Genomic DNA, 16498 nt, shown 5'->3' with positions numbered 1-16498 from the left:
GACACAAATGCAATTTCATTTGAAAGAAAAGGGTTCGGTGGGGGATGGGGGTGGGGGCGAGTCCCAAGCCCATTCATTTTAACAAAACCGTTTTCAACAGAGCTGTTTGGAGCTTCCACTTGTTACAGCATCGCACTCACTGCAGCAAACTTTCTTTGAAGTTTAACACACAGAGGGTGCCTTGAAATCTGAATAAAAGCACAGGAAAACAGTTAACAAGCTTCTGGTTGGAAAGATGATGGGAAGAAGCTGAAGGGTGGAGGGAGGCCTGGAAAATCTGGCCTTGGGCCAAGAAGGTTGGAAGCCACAAGTCTTACTCCCAGCACCTGGTCGGAGACTATGATTATATCCCCTGGGGTTCTGGAAACTTTACTGCTTGCCGCCTGCTCCTGCCGCCTGCTCCTGCCGCCTGCGCTGGCTCTGGGCTCCTATAATGCTTCCAGAAAGTAGCTTTTCCTCCTTATGACAGCAAGTAGGAGCTGGAGGCTGAGAAGTGGGCAGGTCTTCCACGGCCCGGGAGCTCACTAGACTGCCCTACATTCCTGAGACTTGCTTACAGTTCTCTTCACGTTTTTAAACCAGTGAAAACAGAATTCCTAGCATGTGTAGTAGGTGAAGCTGACATTCCGACAGTGAAAAGGAAGCAGGGCTGGGAGGAGGCAGGGAATGTGACGTCATGTTGAAACTCCTCTTCAAGGCAGAAGAGTGATCGGGAGCAAGCGTGCTACTGGAGCCTCGTCTCACGTCAGGTGTGTTGGCACCGAGGGGAACTCAGCCAGAGGAGACGGGCGTCATCAGCCCAGACTTAGAGGTGAGGTCTTGAAATGCAGCCACGAGTATGTGCTATGAACAACTACAGGGAAAGTGCAAGTAAGAGGAAGATAATACGGGTATAGCTTTCAGGAACAGTTGGAACTGAGTCGCTCTGCGAGATGGCCGCTTGCTGTCTTTTCTACCTTCGGTTTCTTTAAATTCCCACTTACAGCTGTTTCTTTTTTTATTTTTAATTTCGGTTTTCTGGTTTTAGGATTTACTGGAATGTATGTAAATATAAATATGTAAATTCTATGTAAAAAATTTTATTATATAATGTTAATCGCAGTTACAATGCTGCGTAACTCTTACCCCATTTACAAAATTTTTCATCACCCCAAACAGAAACTGTACCAATTAAGCACAAACTTTCCATGTCCTTCTGCTCCCAGCCCTTGCAAACCTCTAATCTACTTTCTGTCTCCATGGATTTGACTATTCTGGATATTTCATATAACAGAATCATACAAAATTTGTCTTTTTGTGTCTGGCTTATATCAGTGTAACGTTTCCAAGGTTCACCCACACTGTGGCATGTCTCAGAACTGCAACCCTTTTTAGAGCTGAATCATATTCTTTGTGAATATACCACATTCTCTTTATCCATTCATCTGTTGATGGACATTCGGTTCTTTATACCTTCTGGCTATTGGGAATACTGCTGTTATACAGAGTGATGGATGAGGATCTGAGTCTCCGACATACGGGGACTAATATTTTTTGAACATCGCATTTTTTTTTTGTCATAAAAGGTCACTGCACATTACATACACTATCTACCTTGATCTTGGATGCTCTTCTTGCTATCTCGGCAGAGCTGGCCTGGGCACAAGTGGCAAAGCCACCCATGCCCGGGAATCACTCTCGTGCCATCCTGTCAACAGTGTTGCCTTAGAAGGTGTCTCGTAGTCACCTTTCGGGATCACCAGCGCTCGTGGGGGCTGTGAATTCTGCACCGGTAGCTTCCGTTAGTTAAATTGGACTTGATAAAACAGGATACTTCTCAGGTATGATAAAGAACAAATTAAGAAACAGTATAACCTGGCATGAGTGAAATTCTGTTTCAATCATGTCAGCCAGAGCAGATGTTGTCATGAAATTTGATGTTATGGATTTATTTCCTAATATAAAGTCTAAAGGGGAAAAACAGCGTAAGAGCTGAAATGTGAATTGGACATGTCTATAGAGTGTGAATTGGATTCAAGACAAAATATTGTGAATGGTTAATAGGGTCAGTCTAAGTATACTTGCTGAAATAATCTCTTGGATATGCAAATATTCTGAGAACTACACTGTCAAATATCTATTGTATCCTCTTATCTATGTGTTCACAGAACTGCTACATGTTATAACAAATGAAAAATGTGAATTTAAAAAATAATGTCACCCTAAAATAGTACGTTACTTTGAATAGTAATTTTTGTTGTGTTTTTTTTTTTTTTTGGTCACACACCAGACATCTAGGCTCTTAAAAACAACATTATTTGGAAATATGGAAGGGAGACCTTCGTGTGTCGTGTTCTGAGTAGAAGCAGACGTGGGGTGGAGCTAGGGAGGGAGCAGGAAGAGGTCACATGCTCATCTTGATTTGGGTCCCTCAGTCTGCCATTAGCTCCTGCCATGCCTTGGTATCATCCCAATGGAACTCCTGCTTCTAGCTATTGGGGCCGTCTCAGTGGAATTCTCTTCCCTGGGAACACTGTCTTGAAGACTCGAGATGCTATTCTCACGGTCACCATCTCACCATAGTAAACAGCCCGTTACACATGAGGGTGGGGGCAAGGACAGTTCAGATGAAGAGCACTTGGGAAGAAGCCTTAGGTCCTACTGTCGACAATTTCAAGGACTCCACCCACAAACTGCTCACTAAAACCATCAGCAAGTAGACAATTTTGATTGAGTTTCATTTAGTTTATTTTCCTCTCCTTTTCCTAACTTCTGAGAGCTGGACTAATGAGCAGAGAAGGAACGAAAAGGTCGATAGCGGACGGATGACTCCGCCACACTGCTTGTATTCTAGAAGAGTCCTGGCCCATGACAGGTACTCAGAAAAATATGTGTCAGACTGGGAATTATGTGTGACAGACACACACACACACACACACAAAACAAACAAACAAACAAACAAAAAACCCACAACAAAAATTACCATTCAAAGTAAAGTATTAACTTAGGGTGACATTATTTTTTAAATTCACATTTTTCATTTGTTAATTAATTACTGGGAATTAATTACTTCTTCATCCATATTTGCACAGTCTTTGAACCTCCCCCATTTCAGCACTTTCACACTGAATTATAGTTTATTTATTTTCGTATCCGAACTCTCCTGTGAGTCCCTGAACTCCTCGGGGTGGGGATCATGTCTCATGCCTCTTTCTATCTCAATCGCAGTGCCTGAAAAATTCTGAGTTTGGTGAATGTTTCCTGGGTTTAATGAAATGAAAACATCTTTTATTTGTAAACTGCTTTACAACAGTATTTTACATAGGATCATCTTCCTGGATCTCGGACTAAACTAGAGTTGTTGGTTGTTCTGGCTGATACTCTGAGAAAGATGTAGAAATCAAGACAAAAAGAGTTTGGTAATTTGGCCAAAATCCCAAGCTAACTGCAGTATTCTGACGCCTGTTGTCTAACTCCTTGTCTCGTGGCTCATGGCTTCTCAGGGAACATTTGGTGATGGTGGCCTCAGAGGAAGAGCTGGCCAAGTCTCTTTGGGATAAAGTAAATTGATTGGTTAGGTTATGAAATGCACCTGATTCTACCTGGAATACTAGGTCATCCATTAAGACCATTGCACAAGAACTAGGTAAAATAATATGTTTAGTCTGTGTACTCTGGAATTAGGTGCTATCTATTGATTCAAATATGACCATTTGGGCAAATCTCTCAGTGAAGAGATGAGAATGTTTTCTTTCTGAGAGACTCTGGAAAGGTGCTCACCAATTAAGACAGGCTGGCTGATAGTTCATAGGCTAACATATACAAAAGTAATGAAAACAAACAGGATCTCTAGAAAACAAAACAACCCCTTCTGGGCAACTATTGACTTCAGGTGTAGACCAAACTGAATCCTCTTCACTTGGGTAATTCCTAGTCCACTTTCAACTCACGGCTCAAGTGTCACTTCGGGAAGCCTTCCTTGACCGCCATTCAACCCTGCCCTCTGTTCCAAATGCTCCCACAGCATTTTATGTTTGCTTCTGTCATCGCACTGTTGAGTGATCAAATGCAAATCTGTCCCTCACTTGACCATGAGCTCCCTGAAGGCAGGAACCTGTTGACTATTTCTGTCACTGGACCATTTTGAGAGCACATGAGAATTGATGCATGTGTCCTGCAGAAGGAAGGGGACCACAAGGCATCAGCTCATTGTACCCAGACACCATTCATTGTGCTTGATGACATGGATTCTTATATAAATATATCCTGGGCCGCTTTTTGTAAACAGTCAATTTCTATTTGTTAATTCTGAGAGAAAGACAGACAGAGAGAGAGAGAGAGAGAGAGAGAGGGAGAGACAATGAGAATATAACACTTTCATGGTCTTCTAGGTCAAATATTTTTCTCATGGCCTTCTAAGTCCTTTAGATTCAGACTCCTTTAGATCCAGGCTTCCTTATGACCCCTCACATCTCCCCACTCTGCTGTATGCACACTAATCTCCCATCTCCCACCTCTGTGTGTTTGCACACTCAGTCCCTTCTGCCTGGAACACTGGAGGAATCTTCTCCATCATCCAAAACCCAGTTCACATGTCCCTCTGAAGCCTTCCCAGACCTTTGTCCTCCAAGCCATGTTTGGGGTTTCTCTTCTTAGTTTCCTGAGCTTCTGCTACTGCCCGGCCTTTCCCATCATGTTCCGATTATCTGTTTCTTTCGATTAGAATGCAAGCTTTCTAAGGGCAAGAACCTTGCCTTGATCTTTTTTCCCACATCCAATGCCAGGTGCTAGGGGACTGAATGAATGTTTATAAAATAAGAATCTGTGTCATTTTACATGTCTTTTTATTTAATGAAGTTGAAGTTCTTTACCACCTCTGAGAAGATTAAACATACACTGTTGTATGGTGTCAGTTTATTGTATGGTTTCTAAAACTTCTGTTTTAGCAGAATGAGAAACCAAGACTAAGCAAGTTACAAATGTACAGATTCTCCTCTAAGGGTGATACTCTTCAAAGGCTATAAAAAATTGAGCAGCGAGATGGCTGCCATGCTGCTTTCCAATTTCACTGTTCTTATGGTGCTCTTAGCCCAGATCAAATCCATCTATCAGGCCTGGTCAAATCCATCCACCACGCTGATATGACATTTGTGGATACTTTTATGCAAAATGCAAAATCTTGTGCAACAAGAAGAGAAGCTATTGCAATTGTGTGCAGGTTGGAAAAAACAGGGGGAATTTGGCCTTTGCAGATGTAACGTTGTCTCCTGTCTCCATCATTCATCGCATAGGCCCTGCTTTGGAAAGTTTAAGTAATCAAAACATTTATCAACCATCAACAATGATGACGATGTGCCTGTGTGCAGTTAGTCGGTCCAGTTCCAAGGGTGTTCTCATGTGATAATTATGTAACGATGCACTTGGTTGCTATGTGGGTAAGGTGAAATGGGTCATGACACTGTTATCTTATTAGGCTAATGGATGGGACTAACTTTCCATCAAACTGATTGGCAGGTGAGTTGCTTGCAACATCAAAAAGCAAGCATTTAAGTATGTATTTTAAAATTAATTACTATTTAGTTTTATTTCTTTATAGCCAACCTTATTAAGAAAGAAGAAAAGAACTTAAGGCAGCTTCAAGGACAAAAGAAGATCCATGTTAGAAGCCAGTGTCTAAATGTAAGCCCTTTATGCCCAGTCAACAGATGGTGTCACGTTTACATACTACAAGACATCACTTTACTAGTGGATTTGTCTTCCCTGATTCACCCAACAAAGTTGATGATTCCCTCCTCTATACCACCCTTGTGCTCTGAACAAACCTATTCTGTCGTATAGTTCCTATTGTATTGCAAGTCTTTACTCCCAGGTCTGTGAGCATCTTGGGGGCAGGACCATGGCTTATACATTTTCGTACCTCATATACCTAGCATGGCTCTTTAGTTCAGCATAACGATGATGAGATGATGTATGTTATCAGGAAGACTTAATTTTGGATATCTGCCCACCCTCCTGCCTCAGCCCACCCCTGAGCATACCCACCAGTATCTCTCTGGCTCTCCCTCCACTTCTCCCTCTGTCTCCGCCCCATCAGCCCCCGTAGAGTGAGAGGCACAGTACTGCATGACTCTGGCTTTCTCTGCTGTGGTTTTAACAGGGTTAAAGTTGAGGTTTCTAATCATTCCCATGAGGTCTTATTACCTGTTGATTAGGTCCTTTTGGGATCAGCATCAAACCGACAACAATAATAAACACTCTCTCATTGGAGCTCAGTAATGGCCCTGCCTGCCTGCGGGGCTGTGGGGAAGGGCACTGTGTGGGCCTGGACGTGGCGGGCCATGTTAGGGGGCATCTCCAGGAGCTTGGGTGGTGCTGCTAACAAGCTGATAGGCACCAGCCTGAGAATGTTGGCTGGCCAGAGGGACCTCTGTTGTTACAGCACAAGGCATCTTGGAGAGGACCCTCCACAGCCAGCCCGAGGACTCGAGGGTTGGAGCTGGGTGGTCTTTCCATAGGACTTGAGGAATTTCTGGAGAATGGTCTGGTAACTGTTTCATGTGTATTGCTCCAAACTTTTTCCTATGTACTTATAAATGTCAGTGTGTGCATGTGCGTGCCTGCACGCATGTGTGTACATGTGTAGTTTTAGTGTTTTTATTACAAAAATACAACTGTACTAAACATTTTGTTCGGCAAATTGTTTTTTTTCCCACCTAACAGTCTATCTTGCACACCGTGCATGTCAGTACATAAAGATTTACTTCAATCTGGTGAAGAGCATTATGGTAATTCGAAGTAAGAACAAAGCAGAATATATTTAACCATTCTCCTGTTGTTGAACACATACCATCTCCAATTTCTTGGTATTACAAGCAAAGCTCAATGAACGTCCTTATACATTTTCTAATGTATTGTCGCAAGTATTTCTGTAGAATACATTCTAAAAGGCTGGATTGTATGCCCAACGGTACTGTCTGAATGTGTCCTTTTTGTGGCTCCTGGATAGTATAATTTCATTTATTTGTGACAATTTAACTGTAATAAAATATATCTCAGTGATATTTTAATTTGAATTTCTCTGACATAATGTTGCATTTATTATGTAATTAAAAATATATAATTCAAACCTAAAGACAAATTATAAGAATAATCCAAAGAATTTCCACATACTCTTTATACAGATTCACTAATTCTTTCCATTTGGTCTCATTTGTTTTATTATTCTTTCCTTCTCTGTGTGTTTCTGTCTGTGCTGTCCAACCAATATGGTAGCTGCATGTGGCTATTTCAGTTTACGCTGAATGAAATTAATCGTTCAGTTCCTCAGTTGCATTAGCATGTTCCAAGTGCTTTGTAAGTCACGTGTGGCTCTCAGCTCTCATATTGTCAGAGCAGATATAGAACGTTTGCATCACTGCGGGAAGTTCCACTGGAAAGCTCTGAGTTATGAAGGCACAATTTTTTGAAACTTTTAAGAGTCGGTTGGAGAAATCATGTGTATTTACCCTTAAACACTTCAATGTGTACTTCCTAAGAACAAGAACATTCTCTTACACGACCACAGTTCAATGATCTAAATCAGGAAATTGAATATCAATAGAAAATTATCTAATCCATTGACCACATGTGAATTTCATCAAATGTCCCACTATTTTTCATTATGGCTATTGTTTTTTCTGGTCCAGAATCAAATCCAGGATCCCACCCTGCATTTAGTTGACATGTCTTTTTATACTATTGCATTTTAAGAATTAAGTATTTAAGTATTAAGTCCAGACTATGAAATCTTCCAGAGTTTATAGCAGGTCTCATTTATCGTTATGTGACCAGCATTTAGAACAAGACCTAGAATGGAATCACCTATTAGAAAAATGAATGAACGAATAAATTTCTGTACCTCCCCTTATTTCTAATGATCATCTTTCTTCCTTCTTCCTTGAAATCAAAACAGAAAAGGGCTACAGTTATGATTATTTTGGAACATATTATTTTGGAAACATGCACCTAAGTAAAGATATTATTAGTAGGTCTATAGACTGGCACCACGGTCTTTGGAAGATATTTTTGGTAGTATTGATCAATGTTTGAAAAAAAAGAACTCTCCTTGGCCCCAGCAATTCCACTTCTAAGACCCATGCTAGAGAAATCCACGCATGTGTGCACAATAAGGTAAACATAAGGATGTTCACCGCAGTGTTGTTTGAAATAGGAATTTTGAAAAAAAGAAATAACCTGAATGTCCATTAGTAGGGGAATGTTTAAAAAGAAATATGGTATAGCCATATTAATTCATTGAATCATTTAAGGAATGTTTGTAATTGTTAACTGAGTAGTAAAACACCCATGATGTGACAGGTAATGCTAGAGGGAGGCTTAAGGGCTAAAGGAATTAAAAAGACATCTCTTTACTGAACTTACATTCTAGTGGGAGGTTTATGGAACGCACTGCAGTGGTAGAAGATATGGGATAGGGCTCTACATAATGACAAGAAAAGATCTTCAGAGCATTTTAAACTAACAAAGAAACAAACAGCCAAGTGCAAAATAGTAGAAGTAGGGGTACATGTTATATTTAAAATCACAAAATAAATCTATGCCTTTCTATATATACACATATGCATGTGAATAAGTTTTTCCTTTTGGTCTGAACGGACATGCGACACTGTTTTTACCTTTGGGACGGGGTTAGGCTTTCTGAGGCTGGCCCAGGGGCATTCTCATTTTATCCTATCTTGTTTGATTTTGCTTTTTTCCCTTGAGAATGCTTTCACGCATTGCTAGTGAAATTAAAAATAAATAAACAAACACACTAATGGGAGGTCTAACCCTCATGCCAGCTAAGGGAAAGCAGGCACTATTTAAACATTAAAGAATCGAGTCCAGTTACTACAGCATACCCAGGATAAAAGGTGACCTGTAGGCTGCTTCTGCCATCCTCAGGAAACAGCACCAAGCAATACCCAGAATGCTGTGCTCTTCCCGGCTTCAACTGCCAAACTTTATTATTTATTCTGTCTTTACAGAGTCAATATTCTCTGGGAGGAAAGAAGGAAATTAATATTCACTGTATGCTTAACACATTCGAAACACTTGTCATAGTTGCTATTTCATTCTGTGCTTGAAAACTCCAAGAAGTATTACTATTCTTTCATTTTACAGATGGGAAAACGGAGGCTCAGAAGGTCTAACACATTTGTGCAAGTTTCTGTACACACCAAGCGGCATGTGATGAAGCTTAGATCCAGACTCAGTCCTTCCTGACCCCAAAGCCTACTGACTCTTCTCTCAAGAATCACTTAGAAGAGGCTGGAGAGTAGGGTTGCCATTGCAGACTCTTGGACTCATGGGTCCAGGCTTACATTTTTAAGAATGCTCTAGAAAAAATTTTGGGTAATTCTCTGGGCATGTTTGCCAAACTTCTCTCCAGGGCGCCCCACTTTTCTTTGCTCCTGTCTGCTCATAGTACCCCAACTCAAGAGAGATAAGAGAGAATAAAATAAAGAACAGTGTCAGTGAAGAAGAAAAGGGAGAGATAATTGGAGAAAGAGGTGTGAGAACACAAAAGAGTCAATAAATAAAGAAGGTAGAGGAAAATGGGCAGAAGAGAAGGGGAGGGACCTATGATATCGCGAACTATGGGGGTCTTGGTCTCATAAATTAAAAGAAGGACAACAAAGCCAAATAGGAAAGATTATTTTTTAAGCAAAACCTTTTTCTAATAGGGTGGGAGGGGGATTAGTGAAGGGTGAAGAGGAGAGAAGCACCCAAGATATCACCACTCCCCTTCGGCATCAGGGGAGCTGGTGGAGGGGCCCCCGCTGCTGCCCCAGGGACCTGGCTGACCAGGTAGGGGGGTCTGCAGCCCCTCTTGCTTCCGGCATGTCAGTTCTTCTTCATGCCCTGGAAACGATCTCCATACTGCAGGCCCAGACACTCACAGAAGTCCTGCACCTGGGATGTTTCTGTCTTGGAGATTTCAGTTTGCCCTTTGCCTGGGAGTCTCTGAGCACATACTGAAAATGATAAAATAAATTCAGTAATGCAGCAGAAAACCAGTGACATTAGTCATGGGAGAAAGGGTGAGAGCAGGAGAGAGACACGAGAAGAGAGAAATGAAAAATGGTTGAGCAGCATGAGAGAAAAAGAGATAGAAGAGTTAGGGGAAGAGAAGGTCTGAAGGAAGGAGGACAAAAGGAGGGAAAAAGGAAGATGACAGGAAAAGAGAGAAAGGGTAAGAAACAGGAGTGGGGGCAGAGGCTGGCACGAAGAGAGAAGGGAATGGAAGAAGGAAGGCATTTCACATTCCTGGGCAGGAATAATACAAGACCTTTCACCATATCTTGAAGGTCACCAAACCTGACTAGGAAATAAAGAACAAATTCTAGTTGAAGGCTAGCAAAAGCCCCGAGGAAGTACAAAAACTTCCATAAAGCTTCTATAAAGATGCCTCCTAAAAATTAAAAATCCCAGGCCATGAGACTCATGGCTCACGTCTATCCATGCTCATGTCGACATTACAGTCTGGAGAATGAAGCATCATCCAAAGAGTTGTTTTAATGTGAGTAATTATTATTAAGCAAGAATCCCCACAGGCTATAATCACATACACCCACTATGTGAATGACTGGGGCAGGGCAGGAAGGCGAGTGCTACAAATACACAGGAAGGAATGTTCTAGAAGAGATAATAGGAAGTGGAATCAAACACAGATGGGCAGTCTTGATTCCTACAGATGGAGAAGAATGGTGTCCATTTCTATATTTCCAGGGTAGAAGGCTTACATCAAGTGGTTGTCCCCATGACTAGGGTTCTTTTAAAGAAATTTAAGGCGATAGATTTTGCCTGTTACTCATTTTCTGAGGCTATTTGATGAACAATCTAACACTATGGTTAAAAGGTAAGCTGGAATTTTATTAAATGAAGTTGTATTTTTAATATTTTTTAATTAATTCTTCCTTAAGTTGTTATAAAAAATCAGGCAGAATCGTTTGGCAATTTTCCGCAAGGTTCTAAGCTTCACTACCTCATGAGGTGGATGGTTGGCTCGTCTTTGATCACAGGGGCAGCTCACAGGCAAAGGGAGGCCTCGATTTCCACCCTAAGATTTAGGCTCTGCTGTAACTGTTCCAGAAGAGTCTAAAGACATGGAAGTCGTTATCTTCAGCATCTCTCTCCAGGCCCCTTTGTTGGCCACTCACTTTAAGCATAGTTTTTCCTTGCGGGAGTCAATACCTGGAAGGTCAGGACCAACTGCTAAAGAAAGCAAACTTGACCCTGGGACACCTCATCTCCAGGTCTTTGCAGACACTGTTGACTTGGTGTCTTGAGGGCCACCTCTGAGTCTTATCCTAGATATCTAAAAGCCACCCCAGCTCCAAGATTACAGGGTTCTGAAGTCTGGTACCCACCCATACCTGGCTTCCTTTAGCATCTCACACCACATCTCTATGCTTCTAGAATGGGATACCAACATTCTTTTGGCACCTATTCTATAGCCATCATAGTGCTGGTGCTTCATCTCTCTCATTTAGCCTTCACGATTATAGGAAGTATTGTTATTCACTATTCCACAGACAAGGACACTGAGGCTTAGAGAGGCAACTGGTTCAAATGCACATAGTTCGTAATGAAGCCAATGCTCAAACCCAGGGGTGCATGGCTCTAAAAGGCTTGCTCCCTCCACTCCATAGTCCTGAATCGAGCCCTGTGCCTGAAATTCTACCATTAGATATAGCTCTTTGGATGCTGAAAACTGTTTCTGTCTTCAAGAGTCTCTCCACTTAAATCCAGACAATCCAGAGGTGGTCGGGGGAGCAGCAGGGGGAGGGAGGTGCCTATAAATATTCTGTCTTGACACATTAACGGGGATTTGCTGAAAGTTTCTAAGTTTAAGGCCTATTCCTTAGGACAAGGAGGGCTTGGAGAAGTGAGGCTAACTTTCAAGAGGAGTAATGAGAGTTTGGATCAGAACATGTTATAAGAAATACCCCCTAAATCATGGAATCGCAAGTGGAGGAGGCCAGGAGTGGCCGAGGAGGGTGCCAGACCCTAATTGGAGGTCTTCATTATGCCATGGGAGAAACCGTCAGTTTTTGTACCTAGGGATGCAGAGTACTTATCAAGCTTAATTTAGTAGGAGAAAAAAATCAGGATGTTGCAGTGGGTTGGCTACTTCTGGCAGCTTTCAATAAAGTACTGTAAGAGACAGGCTCAAGGTGGCCGGTTTTCTAGCAGAAAGTGAAGGGAATATGGTTTTGCTTAGAGAAGTCCTTTCTGCCTAAGACCTCTAATTCAAGATGGCTGAAAGTCCTTACCCTGGGGCCTGCAGAGCTGAAAAAGCCACATTTTCTATCTTAAACCAAAGTTAACACACACAGAAGCAGAAAGTCCAGAGGGTTCTCAAGAGGTGAGATTATTATCTGGAAAAATCCTGACCTGCCCCATCCTAGCCTCTCCCAGCACATCCTGTCAAATATCCTCTAAGAAAGAAAAGACTCACATGCCTTGTGAAGTTGCATCTGGGAGCAGACTAACGGCAAAAAGAAATTACAAGAATCGCTTATCCAACACTATTGTTTTTATTTACTTCAAAGCAGAGGCTAAAATAATGGGGAGGCCATTAAACTAGGCCAAAACCTAGGGTATTGCTTTCAAACTCTGGGTGTGACCCATTAGTGGGTTATAGAATCCATTTGGTGAATATTTACTGGCTTTTCTCTCCCTTCCTTCCTTCCTTCCTTCTTTCCTTCCTTCCTTCCTTCCTTCCTTCCTTCCTTCCTTCCTTCCTTCCTTCCTTCCTTCCTTCCTTCCTCCCTTCCTCCCTTTTACAAATGAAATATAATAGAAAATATCAGCTTGCACCTCATGTAGTGAGGATAAAAATTATTGCATGAAACTTGTGATTTGGTTATACATAAATATATATTAATATACACACATGTATAATTATATACTGGGTCATAAAGTAAAATTCATTTATCGTAAGTCATGGCCAAAAAGTTTGAAAGTTACTAGTCTAGGCAGATAGATAAAGCATAGAGGTTTTGGCCAGATAATAGAAATTTCCATGATCAAACAAACCTCTGGCTCTAATTACTACCCAACGGAGTTGTCCAGAAGCAAAAAGATAGAAAGTCTCTTGACTTTTCGTGAGATGTGTATTGCCGGAGAAACTCCATGAAAGGGCAACAGTGGTCTGCAATTGCTCAAATCTTAGAGTGAACTTTAGGACAATTCCTATCCCTGAACTTGTACTAAATTCTTGTGAACCATTAAAGCTGGTTAATTCTCAGAGAGCACACCCTCCTAACGCCTTCCTCAGATGTGCTCAGTGGACAAATAGACAAACGAACAAGATAATCCTCCTTGGTCTATATTGGACACCAAGAACTCTTTCTACTGCCTTAATTATTTCTGTTCTGCAGGATATGATATGTTCTATTTTTCATTTTTTCCCCAGAGTTTTTATTGTATATGTCTTGTTATTTATCCACTGTACTGGTTGTATTGGGGATAAACAATTTATCGTTTAATCTAACAGGTCACTGGATCACAAAGAATTACCTCTGGGTTCAAAGAGAGGGACTTCAAAGAATGTAGTATTTATATGAGCCATTGGGTCTTTCCATTTGAGTTGCATGACTTTTTATATGGTTATGGATTTGTCAAAGTGTTTCTGTGGATGATGGGTATGAATGGATGTTAGCTGGCCAAAGGGGTGGACTGTAGATTACAATTATTGGCTGCTATCCAGCAATTATGTCTCTTTCCCCCATTTAAGCAGTTGTATGGATTATCCTTTAGGTAGCTACACTCCCATGCAGCCCGTGGACTTGGTGGGCTCAGTTGTGAGCCCTGAATGACTTAAGCCAGTCAGCACATTTTATTCCCTGATTATAGTTATTCTTTCATGAGTGGGAATTGTGTCCTGAGATGGTCACATTGGGTAAATTTCAGGAATCTTACTTGGAATGATGGTATAGAAGCACTCTCTACCACTGACCATGAATGAGGAAACATGGGCTCCAAACTTGGCTGGCAGCCCCCTATAACTTCAGGAGGAGCAGACCTTAGGATAAGGTCAAAAACACGGATGACGGATGGAGAGGAAGAAGGGCTCTGGGCCTTTCATTATATGCTTGACCTCATGAACCAACCACCCACATGGCCTGCCTCTGGACTGCCCCTGTGAGCCAGTAAGCCTGTTTATTAATATCTATTTGAGTTGATTTCTGTTACTTACATCATAGCAAATACACCCTTCGTCCACTCTTGCCAAGCTTCCATCTCAGATGTGGACTTGCTGAGCCTCTGTCCCAGGCCACCAGGAGGGTGGATTCTTTCACATAAGGGTTTAGTGGCTCCAGCCAGACACTTCCTCCTGTGCTCGATTTCCCCCATATTTGTACATACTTATGAAATAATATGATTCTCCATTGTTGGAGCACACAAGGCTCATTATGACCATCTCTTGCCTATCCCTTCACCTTTGGCTCATTTCCCATCACTAGCCTTGCCCATTGTGTCAGGGTAATATTCAGTTATATAGCGTTCCAAACCCCATACTGTTTTATGTGCCTTTGCTCACGCTAGTTTTTTTTTTTTTTTCCCTATCAAAAATACCTTATCTCCTCTACTTTCTTTGTTTCACACCTATTTATCTTTTTTGACCTATGCTCTCTGATAAGGTCGCCACTGGTCAGACATAGCTATTAATCATTCGAAATGTGGCTAGTGGAAATGAGGAAGTGAATTTTAAAGTTTATTTCATTTACGTTAATTTAAATTTAAAAATTCTAACTGAAGCAATATAAAATATGTTTCCATTAAACACAACTTTATTGCTTTGATATGACTATATTTTACTTTAACTTGAAAATTTGGTGTCCAAATTGAGATGTGCTGTAATTTTAAAATACACACTGGATTTCAAAGACTTAGTACAATTAAAAAATATAAAATATCTCATTAATAATTTTTATGTTCTTATGTTGTAAAGGGGTATTATCTTGGATATATTGGATTGAATGAAATCTATTAGGATTATTTTCTTCTGTTTGTTTTTTTTTAATGTGCCTACTGGCAAGTTTAAAATTACATATGTGGCTCACAGTGTATTTCTACTGGACAGCACTGGACTAGACCTTATCAGATGTCATCTGAGAAAGCCTTCTCAACCACCCAGGCTAGGCACAGTAGCCTCCTGCCTTCTCGTGACATCCTCTGACACAGCACTTGCCTTGTTAATTGGCATTATCTCTTCAGGTGTCTGTCTCCCTCCCAGCCTCAGACTACAAGTTTCTCGAGGGCAGAAACTATGTTTTAGATTTCCAGGGAAGGCACAGTGCCTGACACATAGTAGGTACTCAATAAATACTTGTGAAATAAATTAATGAATGGCTAGCCACATCAAGTTCATAATATCACAGGTATTTTTTAAGTGTAATCTCACACATAAAACTACTTTTTCGATTCATATTCTGTCTTAGGGCTTCCTGGAGGGCCAATCTTCTGGCTAAGTCTTTAGGTCACTGTGTGCAGTACTCAACTCGGGGGTCTGTACAGGGTTGTCCTAGAGGCAAACCTTGTAGCTTTTCCTGGAATCCTGCTCCTGGGAGGGTAGCTGTTGAGTGCAGAGCAGCAGTGAGCAGACAAGGATGAGCTCCAGAGGGAGAAGAGGAAAGAAAGAAGGAAGTGAAGAGAGCAGGAAGCAAGACTTCTTCCTCCGCCTTCTGTAGCAACGTGAGCTGAGCCTCGCTGCCAAGCAAACAGTGGTGTGGGAGACTGGGAAGGAGAAGCCAGGCTGGCTGTGGTATGCCACTGGGTGGAGTTAAAAATTTATAACAAGGGAGAGGCAACCGAAGAAAAGAAAGATTCTTTTAAAAATTCTGCTGAAGCCTAATTAAAAAAAATTCCACTCCCTCATGCTAAAGTTTTAAGAGACTTCCCTTTCAGAATTATTTTCAGTCTGGTGGTGACAGGCAGGAAGAGTGTCAGATGTTCACCAAGCTGTAAAGCGGATCCTCCCCACCTCCTGCAACACAGGACCTGCCCACAGTGCTTTTCTGACTTGGGTTATGAGGATATAGGAATATAAATTGTCAAGACATAGATCTTTCCAGAAAAGAGTGTCCCATGTGATAGATTGAAAACAAAAATGGCAGCAGTATTTTTCAGGTCCTCCCATCAAGACGTGGAGTGCATTTTGCCAGCCCTTGGCTCTGGGTTATACTAATTGAATGTCAGATGACCCCGAGGCAAGCAGAGGCCTGAAAAGTGCTTGCACACTGGTTTTGTTCTTTTTGGGATCCAGCCACCATCTGAAGAATTCTAGGTTATATTGCTAGATACTGGAAACACATGGGCTGGTCACCCCCGTGGCTCCCCACCAGCTGCCAGACACATATGTGACATCATGAGGGCCACCATCCCTCAGAAAATCCTCCAGCTGACTGCAGCCATACAAGTGAATCAGGTGAATCCAGCAGAAGAACTTCCCAGCTGAGCCCAGCCCGAACTG

Source organism: Pteropus alecto, unplaced genomic scaffold (assembly GCF_000325575.1).
Source record: "Pteropus alecto unplaced genomic scaffold, ASM32557v1 scaffold42, whole genome shotgun sequence".
Lineage (NCBI taxonomy): Eukaryota > Metazoa > Chordata > Mammalia > Chiroptera > Pteropodidae > Pteropus > Pteropus alecto.
This window is presented reverse-complemented; position numbering follows the sequence as displayed.